At 42.5% G+C, this 19,736-nt stretch overlaps 1 long non-coding RNA gene and 1 pseudogene across 7 annotated transcripts in view; both read left to right on the forward strand.

Moving 5' to 3' along the window:
• LOC106145332 (uncharacterized) overlaps positions 1-4,105 on the forward strand; it is an 84,992-nt gene extending 80,887 nt beyond the window's left edge. For 6 of the 7 annotated variants that reach the window (XR_013427723.1, XR_013427719.1, XR_013427720.1 and 3 more), the window contains 2 exons: positions 369-686; positions 3,347-4,105. This is a non-coding gene — a long non-coding RNA (uncharacterized LOC106145332). The remainder of the gene's footprint in view (positions 1-368; positions 687-3,346) is intronic. The other variant, XR_013427722.1, reaches the window with a different exon arrangement.
• Positions 4,106-17,762: 13,657 nt separating this feature from the next.
• Positions 17,763-19,263, forward strand: LOC144367704 (heterogeneous nuclear ribonucleoprotein A1-like; annotated as a pseudogene).
• Positions 19,264-19,736: the final 473 nt, after the last annotated feature.

Here is a 19,736-nt window from a genome sequence, read left to right on the forward strand (position 1 = left end):
GGCAGAAGAGGCAATGTCTTTTGTGGCTTGGTCTTAAGAGTCACATACAATCACTTCTGGAGAATTCTATTGTTCTCGCAAGTCAACCTTTACTTCTAATGAAAGAGGAGCACACAGGGGCATGGATATCACAGGGTGAGGACCCTTGGGAGCTGGCTGCCGCAGAGATCTAGAACTGAAGGCAAATAATATTTACCTCTTACGTCACTCTCTCACATAGTAACCTGAAAACGAAGGTGTATCTACAACTAAATAAGAGAGACTAAAGAATTAAGAAGATTGAAATTTAATGACAGCTTTTAATTTTTCTTGGCAATTTACTATTGTGCAATAATTTATTTTCTTTTTCTTGTTTTCTTTTTGCATAGGGCACTGAACTCTGGAGCACTCTACCACTGACCTACATCCTCAGCCCTTTTATCTTATTTTGGGACAGCATCTAATTTGCCCAGTTTTCTTCAAACTTGCAATCCTCCTGCTTCAGCTTCTAGAGTAGCTGCAATTATAGGCATGCACCACTGCATCCAGCTGAAGCCCTGTTTTTATTAAACCTTTGATTATACCTCTGCCCCATCTTCTATCAATAGATTATTTATAACTAAAGTTATTGCATATAAGTCACATGCAAAAGAGAACATAGAAGCTACCCAAGAACTTAAAACTTATCAGCACCTTAATGTTCTCAAGTAAGTCATGCCTAATAATCCTTCCTTACAAGAGACTCTGGACTGTGTTAAAATAATAATAAAAAGAAGAAGGAGAAAAAGAAGAAGTAGTAATGATAGTAGTGTAGGTCAACTTCAATACCAATTTTTGTTAACTTCATTTCTATAGCTATAAGAAAATACCTGGCACTGAGTAATGTATAAAGAAAAGAGGTCTATTTATCATACAGTTTTAAAAGTTAAAGAACATGGTACCAGTATCTTGGTGAGGGTTCCTTGACTGCATCACAGCAAGATGGGTGGCATCATGAGGGAACCATTAGTAAGAAGGAGAGATCATATGATGAGAAAAGAAATTAAGGAGATTTGGGGGACAGGTGTGCTCTTTTTATAATTTACTCTCTCATGAACTAACCAGGATCCTTAGAAATCTATTAATACTTTCCAAGCGTGGCACCCCCAATGCTGACTTCCATTACAGCCCACTCTTAAGGTTTCACTATCTCAACACCACCACCACCAAGCATTCAGTGTATAGCCTATCTGAATGAGAGGACTGAGGGGAGGCATTTTCTGGACTAGGATTGCTGCCTGCACATGGTCAGTGCTAATGTCCCTTCCAAGGGTGGAAGAGTGGAGAATAAATGAAGAACAGGAGAAATCGTAGCTGAGGATAAAGGAATGAATGAATGGGTACATCTACACCTCCAAAGAGGCTCAAAGCAAGACATGATAATTATGCTAGAGACCTGGAAGGGCAGGGTTATGCATTTACTGAGACCACTCCCACTTGTAGAACTTGACAGAATGGAAGGAAGCCTACTACATATGAGTGGCCCTATCTGAAAGACACATTCTTTCATATGTGTTCGAAATGTGTTTTTGTCATTTTATTCCCTGCTATGATTAAATGACACAGCCATCACAGCTGTAGAGGAGGAAGAGTTTATTTGAGGGCTCACAGTTTCAAAGATCTTAATCCATAGGCAGCCAGCTCCATTCCTTGGGGCTTCCCGTGAGACAGGAAACATGTGGCAGAAGAGTGTGCAGAGAGAAACAACATAAGTGGTGATCCGGAAACAGTGAGACTCTACTTGCCAGATACAAATATATACCCCAAAGCCAAGCCCCAAATCCCACCTCCTCCAGCCACACCCTACCACTTCAGTTACCAGTTAGTTAATGCCAATCCAGGGATTAATTCACTGACTGAGTTAAGACTCTCATAGCCCAATCATCTGTTGTCTGAACCTTCTTGCATTGTCTCACACATGAGCTTTTGGGGGATACCTCACATCCAAACCATAACAATATGACAATGAACTGGCCTAATTATGAGTGAGTAAATGGGATTCCGGTATGTTTTGATATTTTTTTTCTTTTTCTTTTTTTTTATGGTCCCACTGTATTGCAAGTCCAGACCCGGCTCAAGTGACCCTTCTGCCTTGGCCTCCTACGTATTGAAACCACATGCATGTGCCCCCAGCCCAGCTTGAGTTGTATATTCTTTTGATGTAAGGCATCCATGTTCAAAGATGAGGCAGGGAGAGGGGGTGGATTTTAATATTGGTAAATAGATATTTGATCTTCCTCCTAACTTCCTGACATGCAACTCCTAAAACCACTGGAATCTCCAGAGTTACAGGTGTCTTTCTGAATGCTTATGAGGTGACTGGTGGTTGGCAGCCTCTAGGCAGCTCCAGAACAGGAGCTTGTCACAAGAAAGACCAGGGCATGATTAGAGGATTGGGACTTTTCAGCTCCTCCACCCCAACTTCTGAGGAAGAGAGAGAGAAAATTAAATTGATCACCAATAGCTAATGCCTTCATAATGAAGCCTCCATAAAAATCCAAAAGGATAGGGTTCAAAGAGCTTTCAGATAGCAGAACACAAAGATGTTCCTGGAGAGTGGCTTACCCGGTGGGAGCATGAAAGTTCTGTCCTCTCCTCCCCCACCCCCACCTTGCCCTATCCTCTTCACCTGGTGTACCTTAATATCCTTTGTGATATCTTTTAGGATAAACTAGTACAACTAAGTGTTTCCCTGAGTTCCATAAACTGCTCTAGCAAATTAACTAATTAACCCACGGAGGGGATTGTGGGAACCCTGATACACAGCTTGTTTGTCAAAAGCACAAGTTAAACAACCAGTGATTTGGTTGGCATCTGATATAGGGAGAAGGTAGTGTTGGGGATTAAACACTTAACCTGTGGGAAAAGACACTATCTCTAAGTAGTGAATTGAATTAGAGAACTCTCAGCTAGTGTCTGCTGCAGAACTGATTGCTTGCTTGGTGTGTGCAGGGAAATTGCCCCCACATATTTGGTCTTCTATGTTGAAAGAAAGTACAGGAGAAACTGGGTTTGTATATCCTCAGAGTGCATCAGTTAGAAAGTCTGAATTTTTTGCACCTAAATGGTCCTTAGTTCATTTTTTTTTCCTTTTTATAGTATTGGATTGAACCCAGGGGTGCTTTACCACTGAGCTTCATCCTTAGTCCTTTTTATTCTTATATTTATATATATTTATATATATAAATATATATATTTATATATTTTTTATTTTCATATGTATATATTTTTATATATTTGGGGGGTCTTTTTTTTTTTTAGGGTTTTTTGAACAGGATCTTACTAACTTGCCCAGGTTGGCCTTGAACTTGCAATCTTACTATTTCAGCCTCTGAAGTCACCAGGATTACAGGCTTGCACTACCACAATCTACTCCCATTCAGACAGGGTATGTGCAGAACTAGTGGGCCATCTTTACCAACAGGTAATATAGCTGCATTCACTGTTAACCTCAATGTAAGTATATATGTATTTATTTTTCTTTCTTTCTTTTCAAGATGAGGTCTTACTATGTTGCCCTGGCTGTCCCCAAGCTCTTGGGCTCGAGTGATTCTCCTGCCTCAGCTTCCAAGTAGCTGAGACTACATGCACATACCACCTTCCCTAGTTTTTAACTCCAATTTTTGCCAGGTGATGTAAAGCCACAATTTACACTATCTGAGCCTTAGGAATTGTGACATGGTTTAAAAACAGTTACAGGGCTGTCAGTCCCTTTGGAGATAGCCCACATTCTCCCTCACCTGCATATTCCTAGCTTCACCCCATGGGCATCCCTCTTGAGATTACCCCTATTTGTCGGGGACTAGAAGGAAATTCTCCTTCCAAGATTAGCCTGACAGCCCCTTGGGAGACATCCTGCCCGGAAGGCATCCTGCAGCTACCTATCCCCCTGGAACATCCTTCGGTTATCAGGATCATCAGACATCTTGCAGCTGGCAGTTTTACCACCCACATCCAGCAATTGCGGAGACCTTCCCCATCCCCAGCATATGAATACCCACCCAGCAATTGCTGATTAGAGAGCTTCCCCATCCCCAGCATATAAATACCCCTGTGTGAACAATAAAAGTTTGCAGCTTGATCAGAACTTTTGTCTTGCTGGCTGTCACTCTTCGTGTCTCTTGTCCCTTCATTCCTCCCCATCTAGGTTCGCTGCTCACGTTGAAGTGTCCTGCCGGACAGGACACCTATTCTCCCTTGATTATGCATCTGATTATGCATCTGCTATCATAAATAAACCTCCATCTGTGCCTTTGACTGGTGTGTGCTGGAATTTTTTTTTTTTTTTTTTTTTTGTCACATATGCCAAGAATCCCACTGGTCTTGACTAAAGATTCCCCTTTTCTTTAGAAACTCCTCAGAACCTCTTGGAGACTTGTCTTCTCCTGTGACATCTCTTAGTGGCCCATAAGGGGAACTTCGGAGGCAACAAATTTGAGTTCTCAACAGAATCTATGACAACAAAAAGTCATGTGGAGACCAACAAGTAATTTTCAAAATACACATATTTGGCCATAATGAGCACCGGCCCTTGTGGTTCAAAATGAAGAGTTAGATCCTGGTACTGCTATAGGTGACAATTTCCAACACCCTATCTATAAATTGAGAACCTGCTTTTGGACCCTCTGCAACTTGCAATTCAAAGTTGCTCATATAAACCACTTTAAACTTCACATATTTGCCCCTAATGAGCAGCAAACCTAATAAGTGGGAATGAAGAATGTCAATCTGGTGTTAGGATGGAGGACAAATCACAAAGACTTGTCTGTGAATTTAGTGAAAATCTGCCTTTGGATTCTCCCAGCCAATGTCCTTTTACTACAGCTCTAAGAAGGACTTTTCAAACTGCATGTTAGATCATAATAAGCATTGAAATCTAAGGACAGGGCTGGGATTGTGGCTCAGTGGTAGAGCGCTGGCTTAGCATGTGCAAGGCCCTGGGTTCAGTCCTCAGCACCACTTGAAAAAAAAAAAAAAGAAAGAAATAAGTAAATAAAGATATTTTTTTAAAAAAAGAAAAGAAATTTAAGGACCTCGCTGAAGAATGTAAACCAACTGTAGCAATGGGAAAAATCCCCAACTCCCTCTCCATGAAATTAAGTGAGGACATACTTTGGAACCTCTCTGCAACTTGTGTTTGCTGCTTCAAAACACCATTTTCAAATTGCAAAATCTGGAGAACAGGATTTTGTTCTAGGAAAATCTAATGGGGACTATTAAACAAATAAGAGGCCGTAGTTTTACTCCTGTACTGGGCCCTAGGCTAAAAATCAAAATGGAATCCTTCATGCTAAAGTTCCACCTCACTAAGCTGGAACCAAGTCAGTTCAGACTTGCTAAAAAAATCAGGATTAGAGAGTCAAAAAGGAAATTTCCCAACTGGGCCAGTTTTGACTTGTTAATATAGTTTTGATTGACATGTTAATGAGGTTAATCCATAAAAGAAGTAACCCAAAATAATCTGTTATTTTCCCTGACCTGCAACACAGAAAGCAATTTTGAAGTGACCAATCTGCTTTTTGTTCCTGCCTTTTTTTTTTTTTTTAAGTAGCAGGGATTCAAGCCAGGGACATGGAACCTCTGATCAACATCCCCATCCCTTTTTTATATTCTGTTTAGAGAAAGGGTCTTGCTATGTTGCTTAGGGCCTTACTAAATTGCTGAGGCTGGCTTTGAAATTGTGATCCTCCTGCCTCAGCCTCCTGAGCTGCTGGGTTTACAGGCATGAACCACCACACCAGGCCTAGTTTCTGCTTTCTTCTGAGAAACCAGCCTCTACTTTAGAACAAAGCCTGTCCAAAGAAGGGGGCGTGACCTTGTCCTGGGAAAGACCCACAGAGCACTCCGAGGCACACACCCACCCTGCTGAGTTGTTTATCTACAAATAACTGAAGAGATCTGCTGCACCTGGTGTCCCTGACTCAATCAGGCTAGGTGGGGACCCAAAGCAACCCCATAGCAGCCACCAATTAGCATAAGACAGGGAAAATACCTAGGATGCCAGATGACCCTCCCAGTAGTTTATGGTGGTTGATAACATGTTGGGAAACCAGGTAGTTCAGCACATACTCCCATCATGGTTTAAACCAATCAGTTCAAATGAATTCCCCTCTTGTACTAGCCAATCACCCTTACCCAACTTGTTCCCGCCAGTGAATGTGCTAATTATGTTTTAGAATTTTTTGATTTTCCCACGGTGAGTGATGATTTGTTAGTATGATGTATGTTAAGTCCCTGCCTTCCCCAAAGAGTGTATAAAACTGCTGCAAACCCTGGGCTCGGGCCTCTCAGCGTCACCAGTTGCTGTGTGCGCGTGGAGGACCGAGCTAGCTTGCATTAAACACCTCTTTGCTGCTTATATAGATCTAGGTCTCTGGTCTCTTCAGGCTTTTTCTATGAAACCAACATTTTCTGCACATCCCATAAGAACTTAGATCTATTTTATGAAATGAAGCGTTGCCTGACTCTAGAACAGAAAATATAAAGTGTAATTTTCTCCTTTTGTTACCGCTGTTGACGGGTGACCGGTGAGTCCTTGCTTCCCCAATGTTGAAGAATAACACCAGAGAATCACTGGAGGCAAGGTCAGAGTAGAAATTAGAAGTTTATTAAAGGAGAGCAGAAAAGACTTCTCCCCCAGAGGAAGAAGGGGACCCAAGAGGTGGAATCCGTGGAAATGCGGTTGTTTCCCCTTTTTATAGTTCTTTCAGTGATGGAATGTAGGTTGGAAGGCCCTAGGGGTGGGACACAGGTGGGCCAAAGAAGTAATCTGGGCTGGAAGGACTTCATTAACACTTCTTTGGGATGGGCTATCTCCAAATCTGTTGGATGCTGTTCATTAACATTTCTTCTGGATGGACTTTGGGCCTAGGGCTTTTCTTGGGACTTCATTAACATTTCATGAGTTGTCCTGCCTTTCTGGAATTCATTCAACATGGCTTCCATTTTAGATCTTACTCGATATTAGACCCCATTTACCTAACTACACTGACTACCTAACTTTAAATCTGGCTTCACTTTGACAGGACACTCCTTTAGTACCACTCATGCTGAGGATGAGCACACACATGAAGGCATGTAAGCCAGCCTCTCAAGTTTTCATCACCCATTTAAGACTGCAGAGGCTTCAACCATTCATTCCAATTTCCTATTAAACCATTACTATGCGGATGCTATATAACATGTCCATTTTGTGGGGGGCAGGGGATACCGGGAATTGAATTCAGGGATGCTTGACCACTGAGCCACCCCTTAACCTGATTTGTATTTTATTTAGAGACAGGTCTCACTGAGTTGCTTAGCGCCTTGCTTTTGTTGAGGCTGGCTTTGAACTCAAAATATTCCAGTAGCAGTTTCCCAAGCCACTGGGATCACAGGCATGCGCCATCGTGCCTGGCTAGTAAAACATCCATGTGATGTCTATTTCTTTGCCCACTGTAAGGCACTATGTGAGAAATAGAAAATCCGTGGTCCATTTTCACAATGAAAAATTGGGTTGTAAGAAAGGCAACCTGTAGCCTATCTATCTGAATTCCTGGATCCCTGCCCAGGAGGACGGCCTGGATATAACCAACTGAAGCTGAAAAACCAGCCTCTACCTCAGAGCAAAGCCTGTCCAAGGAAGGGGTATGATCTTTGTCCTTGGAAAGACCCACAGTGCACTCCTAGGCACACACCCACCCTGCTGAGTTTTTATCTATAAATAACTGGAGAGATCTGCTGTGCCAGGTGTTCCTGACTCAGTCAGGCTAGGTGGGGACCCAAAGCAACCCCATAGCAGCCACCAATTAGCATAAGACAGGGAAAATACCAAGGATGCCAGATGACCCTTCCAGTAGTTTATGGTGGTTGATAACATGTTGGGAAACTAGGTAGTTCAGCACGTACTCCCCTAGTGGTTTAAACCAATCAGTTCAAATGAATCCCCCTCTTGTACTAGCCAATCACCCCTACCCAACTTGTTCCCGCCAGTGAATGTGCTAATCATGTTTTGCAGTTGTTGTTTGATTTTCCCCGCGGTGTGTGATGATTTGCTAAGAGATGCTATGATGTATGTGGGGTCCCTGCTGTTGGTAAAGATGGCGCCCAGACTGTTTCTCTTCCCGGAGCTCAGGTCCATGAAGCACTGAATGGTGCGTGAACCGTCACCTCCAATCCCTATGAACAGCGCGAACTTTGAATGGCGCATCTCCAATCCCTGAAGTGGCACGAACTCTCAGCCAATGAGGAAGTAACAGCTCACTCACCTTGCTCCTCCTCATCCTGTGTTAAGCCCATAAAAATTAACACCCTGGTCGTGCTCCCTCTCTCTCGACCCCCTTCTCTTCTGCGACTGACCGTTAGGGTCCTGCTAATAAAATCTCATTTAAAGGTAAAATTTCTAAGCTGACTCTAAGCTGCAAGAGTCTGAGTTAAAGTATAAAAGACTGGGGATTGTAAGGTTTCTAAATTGAAAGGCTTGGGCTAAAAATAATAATAATAGGCCAGGTATTGTTAAAATTCCTCTGCTACCCCCAGAACCTGTAATCTCTGTAGCTGTTAGAACAATACCTGAACTGCCCAGTGAATATTTCCATTGATTCCCTGGTTGTTTATTAGCTAAGGGCTCCAAAATAGCTCAGACGTAAGCATCCAGGCCACAAAACCAATCAGTTTAAATGTGTACCCCGCTCAGGGGTGACCAATCACCTCTGCCCAGACTGTTCCCGCCAATAGATGTACTAATCATGGCTCAGGGTTGTTGTTCAATTTTCCCGTGCCTCAAGATGATTTGTTCTGATGTATGCAAAGCCCCCCACCCTCTCCAAAAAGTGTACTTAAGCTCTGCTTGACCTCTGCTCTGGGCTCTGGGCTGCTCTCCCTTCCTGAATGAGCCTTGAGCCCCAGCATGCTGGTCCAATAAAACTTCCCCCTGCAATTGCATGAAGCTGGTCTCTTGTGTGGTCTTTCCCTCCGACGCTCCGCCAGACCCTTACACTCAGACAGGTAAATGGTTGTTTTGGCTTGTTGAGTTTATGGAGCTTTTTCCACCGTTCTTTACACCTCCCTTCCCCAAAGAATGTATAAAGCTGCTGCAAACTCTGAGCTCGGGGCCTTTCAGCGTCACCAGTTGCTGTGTGCGCGCAGAGGACCGAGCTAGCTCACAATAAACACCTCTTTGCTGCTTACATCCATCTTGGTCTCTAGTGGTCTTTTGGGGGTCCCGAATTCATGCATAACAAAGCCAGATTTACGGATAGGTAGTTAGTGTAGTTAGGTAAATCAGGTCTAATATCCAGTAAAACCAAGAATGGAGGCCACTGTAGAAAATGGAGTCCAGGAAACCAGAGCAGCACTTGGGGGAATTGAAAATGTCCCCAAGGCCTGGAGCCCACCCCAAGGAAATGTTAATGAAGCAGCTCTCAGTAAACAAGGAGATGCTAATCCAAAAGCCCTCCCTGCCACCTGTCAACCACCCTTTGGGCCTTCCCACCTACATTACATCACTGCAAGATAACAGAACAAAGGACGGGAAAGCCGGAAGGCTGAAAGCAGACTTTAGCTATAAAAGAGGGAAGGCCTCACCCTTCCAAGGATTCCACTCTTGGGTCCCCTTCTTCTGGGGAGAAGTCTTTTCTATTGTCCTTTAATAAAGCTTCTACTTTCCACTCTAAACTTGCCTCCGGGTTTTTCTCTGGTGATATACTTCAGCATTGGGGAAGCAAGGACTCATCACCGGTAAACAGGTAACACAACCATAGCCATTTTGAAATTCGCAGCCTGTATTCAATTTTAGCCATTTTGACTATAGCCCTTCCTTTTGCCCGCCCAAATTTTAAAATTAGCCAATCATGTAGATTAGAACCCCAAGTTCCTCCTATCAGAGCAAGGAGCAGTGCTCTGGTTAGGGGTAAAATCAGGAGGACTGTTGCCCCCACTCTCCTCCGCCCCAAGTGTATTTAGCCTGCCAGACTTAGTTCCTTATGCAAAAGTAAAATTTGAAGGCTTGGGTTGTAGCTCCGTGGTAGATCGCTTGCCTATCACATGTGAGGCACTGAGCTCAATCCTCAGCACCACATAAAACTAAATGTATAGCTCCTGTAATCCCAGCGGCTCAGGAGACTGAGGCAGGAGAATGGAGAGTTCAAAGCCAGCCTCAGCAATTGCAAGGCGCTAAGCAACTCAGTGAGACCCTGTCTCTAAAAAAATACAAAATAGGGCTGGAGATGTGGCTCAGTAGTCAAGTGCCCCTGAGTTCAATCCCTGGTACCAAAATAAATAAATAAATAAATAAAGTATTGTGTCCATCTAAAATGAAGAAAAAAAATTGGGGGGCTAGGGTTGTAGCTCAGTGGTGGAGTGCTTGCCTAACATGTATGAGGCACTGGGTTCGATCCTCAGCACTACTTGAAAATCAATAAGGGTATTGTGTCCATCGACAACTAAAATAAATTTTAAAAATAAGTAAAGTTTGCCTTGTGGAGCTACTTCCAAGCACGAGTTTGATTCCTTGCAGCACTCCAGTATCTCCAATAACTAGGGGTTGTAAAGTGTATCCTTTGACCTCAAGAAATGTAAATCAGAAGCCCAAATTGGTACACTATCTTCTGTTCTAATCCTTTTTTTTTAAAGGGAGAGAGAGAGAATATTAATTTTTTTTTTTAGTTTTCGGCGGACACAACATCTTTGTTTGTATGTGGTGCTGAGGATCGAACCTGGGCCGAACGCATGCCAGGCGAGCGCGCTATCACTTGAGCCACATCCCCAGCCCTGTTCTAATCCTTTAATAGTATTTTGGGTGTTTGTGTCTACCTTCAAATATGCAAAACAGTCTGGTGTATCTGTTCCTGCCTAGACCCATTTATAGCCCTGCTTCTCCTGCTAGCTGCCCCCTACCAGAGCACCCTCAGACCCCCACCCTCATTTTGTGAGCATTGGTCCAATGGAATTCATTTGCAGAATGGTCCCTGATGAGGATATTCCCTATAGCCATCTTTCTTGTTGACAGTACAGTTCTTGTTGGCATTTTATACCTCTGAAGGTGCAAGGGGAATATATCTATTCTCAGCCCATCTCTGCATTGCTGCAGCTCCCCAACATCTCATTTTGTGGACTCTTGTGGCCAGCTCAAGGGAGTTTTCCAAAAAGTCTCCTTGGTGGTTTCAATAAACTTCTGAATCTGGAAGGGGGTTCTTCTGATATGTCAACTTTAGTGTGCCCTTAAATTACCAGTGATTTCCATAGGGTTGTGCTCCACACAAGCATTTATTTAATAGTTAAACTATCTATTATCCATTTACCTGACTATGTGGCCAGGCCATAGCTACTGCCCATGAATCAGTAAAAACCCAAGCACAGGAGCTTTTACCATTACTCAGTTATTCTACCATCACTAGGAAAACAGCATGCAATTCAGCCCGCTGATCTGATTTATTCTTATACTGTCTTCAATCAAGTTCCTTCCATCTGCTGGTCTTAACTGCAGCATCTTTCCAAACATAACATTGTCTCTTCATCTTGGAACTGCTGTCCATCAAGAGCTGTTCTTAACCAGGTGCAGTGGCATACACCGGTAATCCCAGGGGTTCCAGAGATTGAGGCAGGAAGTTCAAAGCCAGCCTCAGCAACTTGGTGAGGCACTAAGCAACTCAGTGAGACCCTGTCTCTAAATAAAATACAAAATAGGACTGGGGATGTGGCTCAGTGGTTGAGTGCCCCTAAGTTCAATTCCCAGTACAAAAAAAAAAAAGCCCTTCTTAGGACATTGTCCACATGACCTTGGGTTCTACTAGCAGTTCCTTAGAAGCTTCCATAGTTAGTTCTAGAGGAAAAGAGGCTCCCTACTTGTGGATACAATAGGTGCCTCTTTGCATCCCTTGGCTGCATGTTCTAGTACAATTTCCATTTTATTATGGAACATTTTGGGGGGCTGCCTTTCTTCTTAGAGTGTTTTTCTGACATCACTCAAGACATTATTTTATGTCCTTCAGTCATTGAGGTAAATAGCAAGCTAGTAGTTGTCTCCCAAATGGTGTGCTTTGGGCAGCAGCATCTGGAAATGTTCTGATCCTAAACCCCAATGGCCAACCCTGGGAGCTGTTGCTGAGCTTAAGCTTCAGTCAGCCACAATGCCAATGGCAGACACTTCCAAAATCACAACTAACTGGGAATCATAGGCCCAAGGCCATGAGAAGGTTACTATTTCCTGTAAATCCAATATGATCTGGTTTGGTTCAGGTCTTCATTCAATATGGCTTTTTTTCAGATATATAGCCAGGAACTAGCAACATTGCCAGATGTGTAACGTGAGTTCTGCAAAGTCCAAATAAACCAACCAAATACTAGAATTCTTGTTTGGTCTTAGAGGCGGGTAGTGACAGCACTTTGTTTTTAGTTGCTTGTAGAATATACCACATGGCTCCTGTCCAGGTTATTCCTAAGAATGTTACCATTTGTGCAGGTCCATGGATCTTTGCTGGATTTATTAACCAGACTTTGTTGTCATTTGAGTCACCATTGATTCAAATCAGTCCTCTCCCGCTCTTCAGTTTCAGATACTATCATAATGTCATCAGTATAGTGTAATATTACACTTGAGACCTGCATCAACACCAAAGCCCTCTTGAACAAATTATGTCAGTAAGATAATGAATTCAGATAACCTTGCAGCATTAAATATCAGTTGGGATCCTTTCCATATGAAAGGGAACGTCAGTTTGCTCTTTTCTGAATTTGAGATAGAGAAGAAAGCATTTGTAAGATCAATAATGAGTACCAGTCTCCTTTGACCTTGACTGTGTTTTCTGGTTGAAACAACCTGAAACACCTGCTGAGGCAGGTGGTACAACTATTTAATCCTCGATTGACTACTGTTAGCCTCTGTGAGCCATCTGTCTTGTTTACAGCCCATGCAGAGTTATACAGACTCTGTGGAACCAGCTTTCCAGCTTTTAGCCTGTCATTGATTAAAATGATAATCTCTTTATGGCCACCAGGTATTATGTATTGGTTTTTTGCTTGTGTGTGTTTGTGGAAGTGGGTGCTGGTGATTGAACCCAAGGGTGCTCTACCACTCACTGAGCCACATCTCCAACTCTTTTTATTTTTTTATTTTGGGCAAGGTCTTGCTAAGTTGCTAAGGCTAGCCTCAAAGTTGTGATCCTCCTGCCTCAGGCTCCCCTGTAGCTGGGATTACAGATTACAGATTACACCACCATGCCTGTCTTCCATATTGCCTCAACTTAACCACCTTATGGATTCGGTTTCCCATTTAGCATGTCTAATTACAATGGACCTGAAAATAGACGGCCATGCTTTCCGTTTTACAGTATGGGATTTCGAAAACAATCACCAGTCAGGCGCCAATATCCATCTCAGCAATACGTAGAGGTAAAGGAGATGGGACCACTTCACATAAAATTTGTCCAAAAATCCCCATTTTCACATTTTACCAGTCTTAACAGTAAATGGTTAATATACCAGCTAGCCCAGGCTGGGGATGTGGCTCAAGCGGTGGTGCGCTCGCCTGGCATGCATGCGGCCGGGTTCGATCCTCGGCACCACATACAAACAAAGATGTTGTGTCCGCCGAAAACTAAAAAAATAAATATTAAAAAAAAAAAAACAGCTAACCCAATAACAAGGTTTAAAAACTGTGGGTAATTTTTAAAATTCTGATTGTTAATGCTTTCTTTTACTTTGGCAATTCTTTTGATGTTTATAAGCGGAACAAAAAAAATTATATTTCTCCAAATAAATTCAGGTAAAATAATGTCACCAAAATCATTGGGAATATATTCAGTGGTAAAGTACATTCATGAAACCCTGGGATCTATCACTAGCACTGAAAAAATGTGTGTGTGTGTGTGTGTGTGTGTGTGTGTGTGAGAAAGAGAGAGAGAGAGAGAGACCCGATACAGATACTAAGTGTCCTAAAAACAAGTTTATATAGCACTTAATGTACATGATATGAATTGAATCCCCAGGTTATTTTACCTGTGCTTCTGATTGACCAGCTTGAAAAATTGGGGTTCCCATAATCCCCTCTCATGTTTGATTAAGGAACTGAGGGAAATACATACTTACATTTTCCACTTTATTATAAACAATATTTTAACAAATTCAAATAAACAGCCAGATGAAGAGATACATAGAGTGAAATCTAGAAGGGTCCTTAGCTCAGGAGCTTCTATCCTCATGACTTGTGACTTGTTCACATTCCTGGAAGCCTCCCTCTGTTCAGCTACCCAGAATCTCTCTCAGTTCTTTTTTGGATTTAATAGAGACTTTTTTTTTACATAAGCATGATTGATTCAATCATTAGCCATTGGTAATTAGCCTCACCTTCAGACTCTCTCCCCTCCTGAGAGATTGGGAGGGGCTGAAATTTCCAACCCTCTGATCATATGGTTTGTTCCCTGGCAACCAGCACCTCCTCACCATCCTGCAATTACTAAGGGACTTTCCAAAAGCACCTCATTAACAAGTTTAGATGTGTTTGATAGGGCTTGTTATAAATAACAGAAGACTGACTTTCATCTTTATCACTCTAAAGCTGTTGCAGGAATCAAGGAGCAAAGACCAAATGTTACAAAAAATACCCTTATTGTTCTAGTCACTTAGGAAATTATAAAAACTATGGGAGCTGTAAGCCAGGAATCAGGACAAAAACCAAAATATATACATAATATCATAATACCACAACTCTGATTCTCATTCACCTATTTACTTATTTCTGTGGATTCTTATCTTATCTGAATGAACTTGAAATTTAGTGTATCTCACCTTCAAAAAGAGGAACTTCTTTTTCCAGACCACAGATCTGTTTATCTGTTGCTCCTTCCTCATAAAGTTCATTTAGTTCTTCCTTAATAACAAAAGCAAGCACTCAAATAGTACATATTTTGTATCAGACACTGTAACAAGTATTTTACATAAATATCAATTTATAAATCCTAATTTATATAGAGATTAAGTCATTCTAGCTGATGGGTGGCTGAGTTTGGCTTTGAACACAGGTAATCTGGTATCAGATCTAGCTTCTCCTTAGCCAAGTGATAGTCTAATTTTATATAAAAACATCGGTTGGTATGGTAGATTAAAGATGGCTATAAGGGCTGGAGAGAGGGTATATCTTAGTGGTGAAGTTCTTGCCTAGCAAGTGCAGGGCCCTGGGTTCCATACCTAGTGAGAACAAGAGAGAGAGAGAGAGAGAGAGAGAGAGAGAGCCAGAGAAGGCGAGCTACAAACTCCTTGCCTCTGTTCCTGTTTCCTATTGAGAGATGAATCTATTTCCTTTCCCCTAGAATATGGGCTGACCCTGTGACTTACTTTCCGAAAGAATGTAAGGAGGTTGGTGTTATATTGTCACCAAAATAGGGTCCCAAAGAATTCCCAGAGAACCAGGGAACTTGACTCAGGACAAGTGGGGTCCTTGACTTAGGTAAGGGAAAAGAGTTTCAGGCATAGTTATCTATTTAGGAAAGCAAGGAATATACTTTGAAGAGAGGCAGCCCATCTTGAGAGTAAAAGATGCTCTTGGGCTGGGGCTGTAGCTCAGTAGTAGAGCGCTAGCCTTCTTACACGTAAGGCACTGGGTTGGATCCTCAGCGCCATATAAAAATAAATAAAGATATTGTGTCTATCTACAACTAAAAAAAATTTTTTTTTTTTTTTTAAAAAGAGATGCTCTTGGGATTTTCCTTTGAAGGAAACTTGGTGAGGGGTGGGCTTGGGCAGTCATGTGAGATTGACATCATTCAGGTGTCAAAAGATTGTTTATGGTGGTCTAGTAATTCTTAGAACTCAAGAGAGACTGGCTTGGGAGTGACAGGCCTGGAAAGGTATGAGGAATCTCAGATTAAAATTATATTTCTTGGAGTTGGGGATATAGCTCAGTTGGTAGAGTGCTTGCCTCACATGCACAGGGCCCTGGGTTCAATCCCCAGCACCACAAAAAAAAAAAAAAAAATTATATTTCTTGGGCTGGGGATGAGGCTCAAGCGGTGGCGCTCTCGCCTGGCATGCGTGCGGCCCGGGTTTGATCCTCATCACCACATACAAACAAAGATATTGTGTCCGCCGAAAACTAAAAAATAAATATTAAAAAAAATTCTCTCTCTCTCTCTCTCTCTCTCTCTCTCTCTTTCTCTTAAAAAAAATAAAATAAAATTATATTTCTTTCTCTTTCATCTCCTTTCCATTTTTCTAGTCTTCCTCAATATAATTTTTGATTCTGTATCTTAAAAAATCCGTAGCAGGGCTGGGTTTGTAGTGAGAAACTGATGTGACTCCATTTTTGAAAAACCAGCCTCTACCTCAGAGCAAAGCCTGTCCAGGGAAGGGGGCGTGACCCTTGTCCTTGGAAAAACCCACAGAGCACTCCTAGGCACACACCCACCCTGCTGAGCTGTTTATCTGTAAATAACAGGAGAGATCTGTTGATGTGTCCCTGACTCAGTTAGGCTAGCTAAGGACCCATAGCAACTCCCTAGCAACCACCAATCAGCATGAGACAGGGAAAATATCTAGGATGCCAGATGACCCCCAGTAGTTCATGGTGGTTGATAACATGTTGGGAAACCATGTAGTTTAGCACGTACACCTCTCATGGCTTAATCCAATCAGTTCAAACAAATTCCCCTCTTGTACTTAGCAATCACCCCTACCGAACTTGTTCCCGACAGTGAATGTGCTAAACAATGTTAAAAGTTGTTGTTTGATTTTCCCGCGGTGTGTGATGATTTGCTAAGAGATGCTATGATGTATGTGAAGTCCCTACCTTCCTCAAAGGGTGTATAAAACTGCTACAAACCCTGGGCTTGGGCCTCTTGGCGTCACCAATTGCTGTGTGCTCAGAGGACCAAGCTAACCCGAAATGAATGCCTCTTTGCTGCTTACATCCATCTTGGTCTCTGGTGGGCTTTTGGGGGTCCTGAACTCGAGCTTACCAGTAGCTCAGTGGTAGAGCACCTGCCTAGCATGTGTGAAGTATATGAAGCACTGGGTTCAATCCTTAGCACCACATAAAAAATAAAATAAAGGTATTATGTCCATTTACAAATAAACAAATGTTTTTTTAAAAAATATGTAACATCTACCTTCATGCACTTGGGAAACTCCCTCTTAGAATCCAACTGCCCTGATATGAGAAGCCCAAACTATGTGCATCAGTCACGTGAAGGATTACTAAGTACTCTAGTTAACAGCCCTGGCTGAGCCCAAGTCAAAAGCCAGTCCAGTGAGTGAGCCATCTTTGGATGTTCCAGTTCATTCAAGTCTGGGACTTCTGAAACTCCAGCCTGAAAGGGGAAAAGGCCCAGCTGAGCATAGAATGAAGTTTGGAGGTATAGCTCAGTGACAGAATGTGTGCTTAGCATATATAAGGCCTTGGGTTCCATCCCCAGGACCCCCAAAATTCCAAAACCAAAAACCCAGAATTGTAAGAGATAATAGATGTGGGGTGGATACATTTGTTAGCTTACTCCTTTCTGCCCGTGGACGCTGCTGAGAAAGCATCCTTTTTTTTTTTTTTTTTTTTTTTTTTTTTAAAGAGAGAGTGAGAGAGAGAGGGGGACAGAGAGAGAGAGAGAGAATTTTAATATTTATTTATTTTTTCTTAGTTCTCGGCGGACACAACATCTTTGTTGGTATGTGGTGCTGAGGATCAAACCCGGGCCGCACGCATGCCAGGCGAGCGCGCTACCGCTTGAGCCACATCCCCAGCCCGAGAAAGCATCCTTAAAGTCTCTCTTCCTGCTGCCATCATGTCTGAATCAGAGTCCTAAAGAGCCGAACAGCTGTGGAAGCTATTCATCAGAGCGCGGAGCTTCAAAACAACTGTTGAGGGCTGGGGATGTGGCTCAAGCGGTAGCGCGCTCGCCTGGCATGCGTGCGGCCCGGGTTCGATCCTCAGCACCACATACCAACAAAGATATTGTGTCCGCCAAGAACTGAAAAATAAATGTTAAAAATTCTCACTCTCTCTCTCCTCTCTCACTTTAAAAAAAAAAAAACAACTGTTGAGTGTCTGCGAAGCCATTTTGAGCAATGGGGAACACTCACGGACTCTGTGGTAATGAGAGACCCAAACACAAAGCCCTACAGGGGCTTTGGGTTTGTCACGTATGCCAGGAAGTAGATGAGCCATGAATGCAAGACCACACAGGTAGATGGAAGAGTTGTGGAACCAAAGAGAGCTGTCTCAAGAGAAGATTTTCAAAGACCAGTGGCCCACTTAACTGTGGAAAAGATCTTTATTGGTGGCATTAAAGAAGACACTGAGGAACATCATGAGATTATTTTGAACAGTACAAGAAAATTTAAGTTATTGAAATCATGACTGACCGAAGCAGTGAAAAGAAAAGGGGCTTTGCTTTTGTAATTTTTGATGACCATGACTCTGTGGATAAGATTGTCATTCAGAAATACCATACTGTGAATGGCCACAAATGTGAAGTGAGGAAAGCCCTGTCAAAGCTAGAGATGGCTAGTGCTTCATCTAGCCAAAGAGGTCGAAGTGGTTCTGGAAACTTTGGTGGTAGTCGTGGAAGTGTTTTTGGTGGAAATGACAATTTTGATTGTGGAGAGAACTTCAGAGGTTATGGTGGCAGCCATGGTGGTGGTGGATATGATGGCAGCAGGGATGGCTACAATGAATTTGGTAATGACGGTTGTTATAGAGGAAGCAGTGCTAGTTACCCTGGAGGAAGCCGAATCTATAGAAGTGGTGGACAGTTACGGAAACCAGGGCATGGCTATGGCAGGAGTGACAGTTATGACAACAGAGGAGGCAGAGGTGGCAGTGGCAGTGGCTTTGGCAGTGGTAGTGGAAGCAATTTGAGAGGTGGTGGAAGCTACAATGATTTTGGCAATTACAATAATCAGTCATCAAATTTTGGACTCATGAAGGGTGAAAACTTTGGAGGTAAAAGCTCTGGACCTTATGGTGGTGGAGGCCAATATTTTGACAAACCACAAAACAAAGTGGCTACGGCAGTTGCAGCAGCAGCAGTAGCTATGGCAGTGGCAGAAGGTTTTAATACTGCCAGGAAACAAAGCTTAGCAGGAAAGGAGAGCCAGAGAAGTGACAGGGAAGCTACAGGTTATAACAGATTTGTGAACTCAGCCAAGCACAGTGGTGGCAGGGCCTAACTGCTACAAAGAAGACATGGTTTAGACAATACTCATGTGTATTTGTGACTAATTGTATAACAGGTTATTTTAGTTTCTGTTCTGTGGAAAGTGAAAAGCATTCCAACAAAGGGTTTTAATGTGGATTTTTTTTTTTTTTTTGCACCGTTGTAATGGTCTGATCATGATGCTGAATAAATGTTTCTCTTTAAATAAATAGAAATGGTAGTTTTCAGTCACTAAGTTTTAGGATGATTTTTTTATGTAACAATATATAACCAAGTGGGTGTGGTGGTACATACCTGTAATCCCAGCATCTGGAGGATTGAGGAGGAGGTTGAGGCAGGAAGATTGCAAGTTTGAAGCCAATCTGGGTAATTAGCAAGACCTTGTCACAAAAAAATACAAGGGGCTGGGGATGTGAGTCAGTGGTAGAGTACTCCTAGATTCAATCCCCAGTACCAAAACAAAACAAATCAAATCAAAACCATAATTGTTAATAGAAATCTCCAAAATGAAATTAAAAGGCAGCCAACTAAGGTGTAATGAAATTGTACTGCCAGGAAACAAAACAACATGGGCCAATAAAACTGTGAAACCTCTAAGGT

Source organism: Ictidomys tridecemlineatus, chromosome 11 (assembly GCF_052094955.1).
Source record: "Ictidomys tridecemlineatus isolate mIctTri1 chromosome 11, mIctTri1.hap1, whole genome shotgun sequence".
Classification (NCBI taxonomy): Eukaryota; Metazoa; Chordata; class Mammalia; order Rodentia; family Sciuridae; genus Ictidomys; species Ictidomys tridecemlineatus.